The sequence below is a fragment of the Symphodus melops genome (assembly GCF_947650265.1).
Source record: "Symphodus melops genome assembly, chromosome: 7".
NCBI lineage: Eukaryota > Metazoa > Chordata > Actinopteri > Labriformes > Labridae > Symphodus > Symphodus melops.
In genome coordinates, this window is record NC_136697.1 from 7,445,455 (window position 1) to 7,456,819 (window position 11,365).

Consider the following 11,365-nt stretch of genomic DNA (forward strand, 5'->3'; position numbering starts at 1 on the left):
GCACCAGAATGCACATTCACACTTTGATTGCAACTCGATGTTTTCAGCTCTACTGGAGTGGAAGAACAATGTTAATCAAGCAGGAAGTGAAAGGAAACACACTCGGGGTAAAGGGAGTGTGGGGCCTCAGCAGGAGCCTTCAGTGCTCGTATGCATCGGGGTTCAAAAAGCAGTGACTGATGATGAATTGAACCTGCTCTTGTGGTCTCACATGTCAAGCTCTCTGAGGATGATGAGGATGATGATGATGAAGTCACAACAAAGATGCATAGATTTATATTCATAAGGAGAATGAAGGGGCGGAGGACCATGTGTGTTGCTTGCCAAAAAAAGACTTTAGCCATGAACTTAAACATAGTTGTAATTTTAAAAACATTTATACGTCATTTACATTTAATATCTCTACAATATCCTCTGATCTTTAACACAGCTGAGGAGTCTGTCACTCCACACATGAACAAAGGAAAAGACAAGGACTTTCAGTTTTGTGTTTTCTGCTTCGAGGCTTCCTGTAGAAGATGAACGTTGTATTTTTAAAAAAAAATTTTAGACCTTTTACAAACAGACAACAAACATGAGTGTAAAACTTTGATGGTTTTTACACAAGTTCATGAGCTTCCTCTAACACAAGTATTCTCTAGAGCCCAAAAACACAAAGGTATTCCTGAGTCTCTCTTTCTCATCAGTCCCCTGGTGTGTTGGAATAGGGCAAGCCTATAATCAATTAGCTGCTCCCTCTCCGTGTGGCTGTCAATTAGCCCGAGCAGTGATTGGGCTTATGACTGCTTTATGAGCTGAGCCAGCTGCTTCCTGCATCACTTGACAACAAGTAACCTAATAACTCGACTTTTACAAGACGTTTATTCGACTGATAAGTCCTGGAACAGCTCTCAGCATGATATGATGTCGCCTGGATTAAAGCCCTCTCACCCTCCTACACAATATCCAACACGTGTTAAACACGACAACTTTTTCTGTCAGGCGGTGTGAACAATCCAGTGCAGAGGTGGAACCAGCACACGAATAGAGGAGCAGTGATAACATTATGAAAGAGACAGAAATGAACGCTGATACTTCTAATGCAAACCAGACATCAGCAACAAGACTTTTTTTATTTTACATCTTTTGCATTATATCTTCACAATGAGTGATTCCTTCGACTGTTGAAAATACGGAACGATTAGATTTTAGAAACACGGTCGATGTGTGAACAGGACGACAGTGACAAAGGAGGAGGATCACTTTGTCCAAAGACGACGCACAAAAAGTAACTCACAGCAGCTTTATGTGCAGATATTCCACAAAAATCCTCCTACTTAAAGGACTCATATGTAGAAGTGATGCTCACTATGACACACTGCACTCAGACTGCCGCAGACTACCAGAACACAGTGGGTCTGACATCAGGTCAGGGAGGAGGTTAGACTTGGTGGGATGTTGCCAATCAAGACTTAATAAATAAATAAAGCTTTCCTGTGCAAGTCAGCTGGAGAGTCCAATGCTAGTCAGAATCATGCTCTGCACAGATAGATACATATAATAAAAACATCAATATCACACATGACAAATCCTATCAGCTGCTGTTTGAGGCGCCCAGCTCGAGAAGTAATGTTTAATATATATTTCTGATTTAATTGAATTTTGTGGACTCTGTTTGACAAAGATGAAATGGTAAACATTAGAGCAAGTCTCATACAACTCATTCCAGAATAGGTTAATGTTAATAAGGAAGCAATAATTCATATGTTCAGATAATTCATCCTTAAAGATTCAATTAAACACTTTGTAAATAGCGTTTAGCTACAACTCTAGACATCATGGCAACAGCTGAATACAAATCCACATTCACATTCGAAAACAACAGGATGTAGACACGAGCAGCGTCATATTAATGCAAAACATTGTACCTTGTCAGTCGACATGTCTTTAGCATCTCCAAACTTCCTTTCTTGCTTTGCAACTTTAAAAATGTGTTCACATAACAGATTTGCCATCGTCCATAGACTTCAGGAGATCAACACGATCTAAACCACATATTTAGTGGGCCAGCTGTAGCTCACTTGGTAGAATCGGCTACATGTCCCATTTGCAAGACCCTTTGGGATTAGCTACTTCTGATAGTCACTTTACGTAGCAGAGTCTCGAAGCACTTAAAACAGTCAGAAGACTAGAAGAGCACGATACAAACTCAAGTTTACCATTTACACCCCCCTTCACATAAGCAGTGGAAGTGGTTGACAGACGGATACCTCACACCTGGTCAAAAAGACCCAACAGAGACTCCTTCCTAAGGAAGCTGAAGGAGGCCCTGCTCTAAAGACACAGCTGCTCCATTTCTATAAGACCACCTTCCAATGCAGCCTGATCATAGCATCACTGCGTGGTATGCCAGCTGCACGGTCACTGAGGTGATGGACTTGCACCAAATAGTGAAGGCAGCCATGTTGTGGGGATGGCGAACACACTCTTTTGCCTTTAGTAATGCACAAACTACATGATTACAAAAAATAGGAGGGAAGAATCAAGATTAAGTGTCCAACAGAGCAAAGCATAACCTCACAATTACATTTTCTCACATTGTCTTATTTCATGGGAAGGCAGATGCAAACAAGATGGAGACTGACACTGTACAGAAACTTGCAGTAAGTGAAAAACAAAAGCTGAAAGCACAAGTCTAAATGAGAACATGTTTGGGAGAGGGGACACTGGAGGTTAGCTCTCAAGTGTCACTTTTAGTATTTGTCAACAGTAGTATACTTACAGCTTGCATTAGCCTCAAAGGCTAAAATGTTTACAGTGGCTCTGCAACATCACCATCTCCTTAAGCCCCAAGTAGATATTACATTGATAATCCTCCAGATTTGTTAAATTCTCACTAACATTTAGCATGAGGAAATGTTCTGTAAACCCCTTACGATCATTTAGGCAAACATCGTAGTTCCCAGAAAATATTGAAGTGTTTGTGAAGTGGGGTGACTGATGTGAAATGGCCTAAAACCTCTGCACTTTAAACCAAGCTCTGTAGAGACACGTTTCATGTACTTTCATGGTGTTGTCCGTCTCTTCACAGAGTTTAGCACATGTAAAGAAACTTAAAGGCACAGTATCTAAATTCCACCTCCAGGGGGCTCTCAATCATAAAAACAACAATGGATGAAGTCGAGGTCGAGTCATGGCGGGATACAGAAAGTATAATCTGCATGTTTTTATCACAGCAACAGAATGGCAGCCTGAAGAATTAGTTCCCGCTGCCTCATGCAGCAATTATCCATGGCAACAATTAACGGTTGTGTCCGTCGTGGCGACCCCGTCATGGTGGCTGCCATTAAAGAAACTACAGTATAATAGAAGTGATTTATCTGGCTTTGATAACTGTTAGAAATATGAAATGTAATAGAAGTCCCAAAACTATATGTAACATAGGTTCAGTAAATTCATAGATATTTTCATTAATTCTACATGTGAGTAACTTTCTAGAGAGGATAAGTCTCGGACAACCCTCTGGTAAAATAAATAAAATTTGGTGTGTACATCAGTTAGATTGCAGAGTACAACATTAACTTTCCACTTCAGCTAGTCCTGCTGTTTAGTCCACATCAAAACAATTCTTACACTTACAATCTGGCATTAACTCCAAACAAAGGATGAGATAGATTCAATACAAAGAACTTTATTTGTCCCCGGGGGGATTCAAAAGGCACACAGAGCAGTAAATGACAGACAGTGCTGCTCTAAAACATACGATAAAGTGTCAAAAGAATAAAGTGTCAAGATGTCAGTTCAAACTTAAAATACAGAAGAAGGTATACGTGGACAGTAATCGGATTAAACAGCCATCTGCAGTAGTGAACAGATTTAAAAAAAAATAAAAATACAGTAAGCAGGCAGATACTAAACAATACAGTGATAGTGGTGCATGGCAGATAATAGAACAACAACTTTATTAATCCCTTTAGAAGGTTCCAGAAGCAGGTAGCAAAAACAGGAAAAGCACTACATACAGTGATACAAAACATACAAGAAAAAGACAAGTTGTATATAGATATATACTGAACACAACAGCACTGAACTTTTTAAACTTGTGTGCATAGTATTTGCACCTTCTCTGTACAATCGTTACTTACCTTTAGTCAGAAACACATGAAACTTTTCTGTGCACTCTTTCCCTTTGGTAAAATGTTTTTGCAACATCTCAACCAACCTCATGCAAAGCTGTTGAACCTTGCTTGCATTATTTTTACCATCAAAGTGGCCTTGATATTTGCCATATGCAGTATATTAGAACAGTCATAAGCCAATGTACATGTCATATTATGAACGAAGTTATCTTTGCTTGATAAGTGTCTTACCGTAAAACATTGAATCCATGTTGGTGTTCTGCTGGATGGAGTCAAAGATGGCCGCCAGCTCCTGGTCAGGAAGAAACTGGGACGGGAACTGTGACATCATTGGCTCGGCCTCTGGAACCATCCGCAGCGCCACGACAGCTCCCATCGCTCACCACTTCCCCTGTGGAGACACAGATTAATCCGTTTACTATCAATGATGCCAAAAAGAGCAGGTTTAGCCTGTACTCTTTTCTATGTATAGAGAGCCAACATGAACCCACCATGAGCCATCTCTTGGCATCAACTGTTAATGGCAAGAAAAAACTGCCTTTTAACAGGCAGAAAAACTTGAGTGAAACCTTCCTCATGGTGAGCAGCCATTCACCTCGACTGTGTTGGACTTAAAGTGGACGATTCCGTGAAGCGGGAATCTTTCCTCTGTCTACTACAGAGCTAAAACATCCTACTATAAGGTCCACATCATTATTTACTCTAAACTAAGGGGAATACCTGATGCATCAAGGCTAACCCATCTAAACACAGCAAAAATACAAACATTACACAACAATACAATAATGAAAACATTTGACAGAACATTCAAAAACCCAAACAATAAATAAACAATACAATTAAAGAACACATGACAGAAACACAATGCATCCATGTTATAGGGGGAATCCAGCGTCCCTATAAACAGTCAATGTTCGAAGGCTGTCCTCAGGATCCCGGGTTTCTCCTCTGGGAATCATGAACTGCGAATAATCCTGGCAACTAACTGTCAAGGAAGGGAGTGTCCAAAGGAATGCCTGAACATCCTTTGGGAGCGCCAAAGTGCCAATGCTACTCATAGACCCCCCCTGTATCAGATGGAACATCTCATAGGACGTCTGCATTCCCTACTTAAGGACAGATGAAGCTTCTGTCGGGAAACCCGGAAGCCCGCTGAGAATGGAAGAAGCGTACAGACGTCCCTACACTCAGTCCAGCTCTTTGGGAAACCAGGCTCCTTCAAGTCACAACACCCACCAATAAGAGGAAACGGGACACTCCACCCAACACAAGAGAGAAACCCGAGAGTACCACGGACAAGCCAACGCTCGCCAAGAGGAAGTCGCAGCACCCGGTAGAACACTCCTGACCTCAACAGGAAGCTCTCAAGACTTCTTCACAGTCCTTTCATCCCAAAGAAGACGTTCACGCCGGACACGGAAGAAGCCCACGAGACCTGCAAGAGAAACCCAGAGACACCCGGACACCCAGGGACACCCAGGGAGAGACTGCTTCCAGGATTCCCTGGAAAAAGCAACACATCATTAGTGAAGAAGTAATAATCCTGTATTCACCACAACACTTTCCACAATTGTCCATCAGATACAGAGGAGCCGATTGTTGGAATAATTTACCCAGCTACATCAGAACCAGCATCAACTCGTTTATAAAAAAAACTGCATTTCCTGCGTGGCCAATTAAGTAATAGTCCATCATAAACATTTTTTGTTAAATGCTTCTGTTGTCCTCTTCCTTAATATTTACTCTCTTGCTGCATTTTCTTTTACATTTTGAGCAGGTTTTCTGGTTAGCTATATTATATTGGACTAGTTTAATAACTCGTTTCTGTGTTACCACTCAATGAGCCCCTCTGGGTTTGATTTACTTCTCCAGCACATTTCTTTCAAAAGACATCTTTTTTTTTTTGTATTAACTTAATCATACCGTCCTTTTTTTTTTCTTCATTTTTTGTTTTAAGTGCATGAAATAAATAAACGGCTCACTCCTTTGACCAGTTTCAATTTTATGGTGTTTTTGTAACTTCTGTGTGGAGGACATTTAACTCTGGAAATAACACCAGTCTTACCATCACAGCACGGCTGGTCAGTGGCCCGTACGGCATCCACGTCAGCTTCGGCGAGTAGTCAGCAAAACCCTGAAACAACAGCGTGCCTTAATGTCTGTACACAACATTAACACTACACATTACATTGGTGGAAAACAGGCATCCTGAAGATACTCCCCTTGTGCTCCAGTAGTCCTCCAAAGCCGTCCTCCGGATCCACTGTGCAAGCTCTGCAGAGATTAGGCCCCCTTGACAGACACCCCCGTCAGATGGTGACAAGTTGCTAGTAACACAGGCCGACACCATCAGGAGAGAGACTGCCTACTCGATCAGCTCACAACCGCTGATGTGAGAGGACTATTGGGGATGCCATTGTCCTTCAGGACAGAGGAAACAGAAGAGGGCCTCCAGTCCGCTGCAGAGCAGGCCTCCCTCCTACTCCACAACATCATGGATGCCCTCGCTCCCTCCATCCGTCAGAACGCTAGCCTTCCCCTCCTGTCCTGGAGGAAGCTCACACCAACAGCCGCAATTGACCAAGCAAAGCACCTCCTCCCGAAGATGCTAGCAAGTGAAACCAGCTCCTCGCCATGACCACCATGTGTCAGGGTTCCCGCACCCCACAAAGCTGCACACAGTGAATCATCCCTCTGGCTCCATCTGCGTCGGACCCTGGGGGTTGGTAGCGTGCTGCAGGCGGTGCTGGACAGGAAGCTCTGCAACACAGGACAAAAGCAACACGTCATTGTTAGAGATCAAGTATGAACAGCTGCAGTTGATATATACTCCTACACATGCAGACAAAACTAATAAACACAAATAAAAACAGTGAATGCAGACAACAGAGCGATACACATCCCAAGCAAACACAAAAAACACCACCAAAATATACTTCAGTGAGTGAAGAGTGAGTGAAACCCGAGGGGGTGGAGAGACAAAGTTGGAGCAGAAAAAGTGCACTTTTTAATTCACGTGTTCTGAGGTGGTATTATTCATCAAAGAAAGGCCAACCTGATACTTATTGTTCTTCTCATTAAAACGTCTAAATTCTACTTTTTAAACTTCTGGGATCATAAATGTGCAGCTGGACCTTACCTGCAGGGGACAGCTTCCGGCGGCATAGAAGGTCTGATTCAAAATGGCTGTTTATAAACGTTTCGTCGCGCATGCGCATTTCAAAATGTTTGTATGTTGCATTTAGGAACAACAGGAAATATAAAACCTGACATGCTGTCCAAGATCAAGTAAGTCAAAGAAATAACTATGTAATTGTTCTTTATCAGATGAACGAAACTCAATGTTTCATAGTATTTTGAAAACTTCAGATAAAACAAGGTTACTTTATTTATATCCTATTTTGATAAAATGTGGTTGTTAAAGTAGCTACTTTATTATTATTATTATTATTATTATTATTATTATTATTATTTGTGCTGTATGTTTGATGTTTTGATGATGATGTGTTGGTGTGTCAGTGTATTAAACCCTTTTTAATGTTATTTTACTGGGAATGCACGCCAAGTTGACCTTCTCCTAAAGATCTAGTTGGAAAAAGAACTATTGGCCTATCATTACAATTACTTCAATCCTCCATAAAAGCAATCTGTTGTTGTAATCCTTCACATAACTTGTATCAAACAAAAAATTCCACAACAACCAACTACAAAGGTTAAGGCGCATTTTTGTATTGAGAGCAGTGGTTATAGTCTTTGTTTTTCCTTGTTGGACTTTAATGCAACCTCCTATGGTCCCGCCCCCTAATTAGATCAACCATTAAGCACCTGTGGCAACATGGCCACCTTGTCTGCCTGTTTGTTGCCACTTCCTTGCTGTGAGGCAGGTTATGCATTCAAATGATTAGTTCAAGCTGGTTTTAAGTCATTTTGTAATTTGAAGTAACAGAGTTTAATTCGTTTTTAAACTGTTCTCTCTGTCATGTGTACAGGTGTGTGGTTTGTTAAGATCTGTCTTAAATAGTATCATATCACTGTGGAGATACAGACATATTTTATAGAACCCATTTTTGTCTCTTAGGCCAATATTGTAGTCTGTTTTCCTGCTGGTCCTGCACTTGAGGTGTTAAGACTTACCTGAAGTCTGGGTTACTATCCCCTTAATGTAAGTTTCATTGTAATATTTAAACTTTTTCTTCTGCACCTCATTTTGTACTGTAACTGTTCATGTTTCAAACAAATGCAATAGTTAACGTTTGTTCAGAAGTGTTCTTAATACCTACTATGTATGCATAGGGACGGGCAGAGCAGAGTGTGTGACGCTGCTGTGAGAGAGAACCGGAGAAAGTTAGGTGAGTGTCTGTCAGTGTTACCACAAGGTGTTCTTATCTCTGCTTTGTTAGTAGCGTGATCACGGCCGACATTGAGCACTTATTAAAACTGATTACAAAAAAAAAACATCTTGTCATTACAACGCCCGGACCGACGTTACAGCAGCCTTGCTGTTCCTCCCTTTAGTCCATTACCCTTGATTGGTTTCTGCTCATACTCTGTCACTTAAATTATTATGATTGAAATAATAATAATAAGGGTTTTAAAACTGGAATGAAGTCTTCTTTTTATTTTCTATTGGCAACAAACAGAAAATGCAAAATATTGCTTTATTGTCAGAAGATACAAATAATCAGTGTGTCATTCTTAAAAAGCATAGTTAGTCAAGAAAGCCTCTCTCTCTCTCTCTCTCTCTCTCTCCCCCCTCTCGCTCTCTCCATGGAAACTGACTGTAGGTATATTTTACAGCCTGTTGAAGCAGCTCAGGAGGGTTTCCTACTTCACGTCTGCCTCTCCTTTCACACTCATACTCTATTGGTCTGCAGGAACAACACATATAGTGTCGGCGCCGAGGCCTGCTCTAAAAGTAATTGGCTTCATTGGAAAGTGGATAAATAGCAGCGGCTGGTTGTGGAGGGCTTCCTGCGGAGTTTGACCGCTCCTGGGTTAATCACAGAGCGTCTGAGGCTGGAAGCTGTCCCAGTCAGCTCTGGCCACCAGCCATCGAGAGCTGCGAGTCACTGCAGGGCCGGCCGGCTGCAGGGAGACAGGAGAGAAAGGAAGTGAACACTTCCTCTTGTTACAGTCACACCATCAGTTTTAGCTGGATATGTCGGTTCACTGTTTCCATTTTTTCAGGAGAACAGTTTTTAACGACACTTCAACTCACTGTCCACTTGAAAATGTCAAACATTAGCTGAAGTCCTAAAAATGAGTGAGGTCTCATGATGATGTCATGATACAAACAAAAAGCACACTGAAACAAATACAGCAAACATGACAGACACTCAAACCGATCACACTCTGTGCTGAAGAGGTCAGAGATCATCGTCTTATTGACCATGAGAAACAAAAGGGTCAATCTGAAGACTGTGAATCTAAGAATCTGTGAGCTCATGGAGACACATATGAAACCGTCTTACTGGAATGAACCTGTTTGTAGAGGCTGAAAGGTGAAGCAATCGGGTGATAGTTTAAATATTGTGATTTTTTATGAACTGGGGCAGGCTGAACAGCAGAAAAAGAGTTTTTATATGAAAAGAATGGTTAAAAGAAAACTTTTATTAAAGCCAAAGTGTTCTCACTAGCCGACCTTGCAGCTATGAAAAGGTTTGACTGATGGTTGTTGATGTTGTTGTTTCTCTGAGCGTTGATCTCCCTCTATTCTACCGTCCAACCCCCAGTTTAATGCTACACACTCATCTGTGTGTGCTAACCCCCAGTGTAATAATATGCTGATCTGCATGTCTGTAAAAAGGGTAGAAGAGTCTGAATGTTCAGGGATACCCGGCAAAGGTTAGGCAGCTGGGTAGGAAGGGAAGTACAGACAACATTAGATAATAGGGCTGTGCTGATGTTTCAGTTTGTGCTGATGTGAAAGTTACAGTATCTCATCATCATGTTACGTACTCTGGTACTTTAATACTCCCACACTCCCCTAGCAGCACTTTAACTTTGAAGGTCACTTCATCCTGGTATGTTTTGAGCAACATCACAAACCAGCGACTTGTTGTGCTTGTATAAACAGTACGTGTCTCTATCAGCTAATGCACAGTTTGTACATGTATGAACCAGCATAGGGACTGTACAGGTGGAAATGAAGCCTCCGGCTGCAATCGGACATATTTCATGTTTATGTTCATTGAACTGTCCCTATTTTATGTAAATATAATAAATAAATACAGTTCAGCAGAAGGCTGTTCGTCGTGAGTCCAGTTTTGCTCGAGGTTTCTGCTTCGTAAAGGACTTTTTCTTGCCACTGTAACTTTGCTGACTTTGTGCTTTGGTCGTGTTGGATCATAATGTTGGGTCTTTATAAATGATATAACACAGACTAAGGTGTTTTACCTGCTCTATTTTCATTGTAAAGTTTCTTAGTTCAATTGATGCCACACAAATAAAGATTGATTGTTTGATTTGAGTAAACTTTAATGTTTTGCTGTCTTTGTTAAAGACTGTGAAACTGTCTGTTTATTTGTTGAGGTGTAACATGTCATTCATGTTAGTCTGTTTGAGGCCGGCTGGATAACACTTGAAATGAATTTGGTGCTATACAAATGAAGATCGATCCTTGATGCATGATGTAAAGATCTAGTTCATCAACAAACCATCATCTAAAATGATAATTTAGTGGACACCTTCTCTCAGACAGGATCCAAAGAAAGAACTGGAGCACACAGATCACTTCAGGCAAATACATTTTAGTGGAAAGGACCAACATTTAGGTGAGTCCTTGCTGACAGAAGGAGTCCACTAAATTATATGTTGAGGTCCGTCTCTGAGAGCACAGACCTCTATTTATTAAACAGCTTGTAAGTTTTGTATGAGAACACAACAACAGCCTTATAATGTGACGTTTGTGTCACAGATTAAGTTTGTACCACAGGCAAGGTAAACATGAGTCACTGAGTTGTGCACAAATGAGTCCACTTCCCCCTACAGTGTTTTGTATTCATTCATTTAAATGGGACTCATGCAATGAGTGTGTAAAATACAATGAAGATCCCATGCACACGTGTTTTTCTATTTGGCTAATATGCAACCCCTGTCCTATTTCTAATGTGTTTTATAAGGAATCAAAGAGTCACAAAGAGTAGAAAGGCTTTTTTTCCTGACATTTATTTTGTTTAAAAAGAACATACAGTTTAGGTCTATATGAAATAGAAGGAAGTTTAAAAGAGGTACTTTTCACGCCTTTC

The 11,365-nt window shown here is 41.0% G+C and overlaps 2 long non-coding RNA genes across 3 annotated transcripts; one reads left to right on the top strand and one right to left on the bottom strand.

The window, feature by feature from the left end:
* Nucleotides 1-1,186: 1,186 nt before the first annotated feature.
* Nucleotides 1,187-7,330, bottom strand: LOC306826485. 2 transcript variants are annotated; one of them, XR_013779428.1, is made up of 4 exons: nucleotides 7,269-7,330; nucleotides 6,307-6,852; nucleotides 4,350-4,509; nucleotides 1,187-1,397 (listed from the first exon to the last, which is right to left on the bottom strand). It is a non-coding gene; the product is annotated as an uncharacterized lncRNA (long non-coding RNA). The 2 variants fall into 2 exon arrangements; XR_013779429.1 differs by lacking the exon at nucleotides 1,187-1,397 and having other exon boundaries at nucleotides 3,651-4,509; nucleotides 7,269-7,328.
* Nucleotides 7,331-7,919: 589 nt separating this feature from the next.
* On the top strand, nucleotides 7,920-9,617 carry LOC306826483. The gene is made up of 3 exons (XR_013779426.1): nucleotides 7,920-8,280; nucleotides 8,412-8,467; nucleotides 8,903-9,617. It is a non-coding gene; the product is annotated as an uncharacterized lncRNA (long non-coding RNA).
* The last annotated feature ends 1,748 nt before the right edge of the window (nucleotides 9,618-11,365 follow it).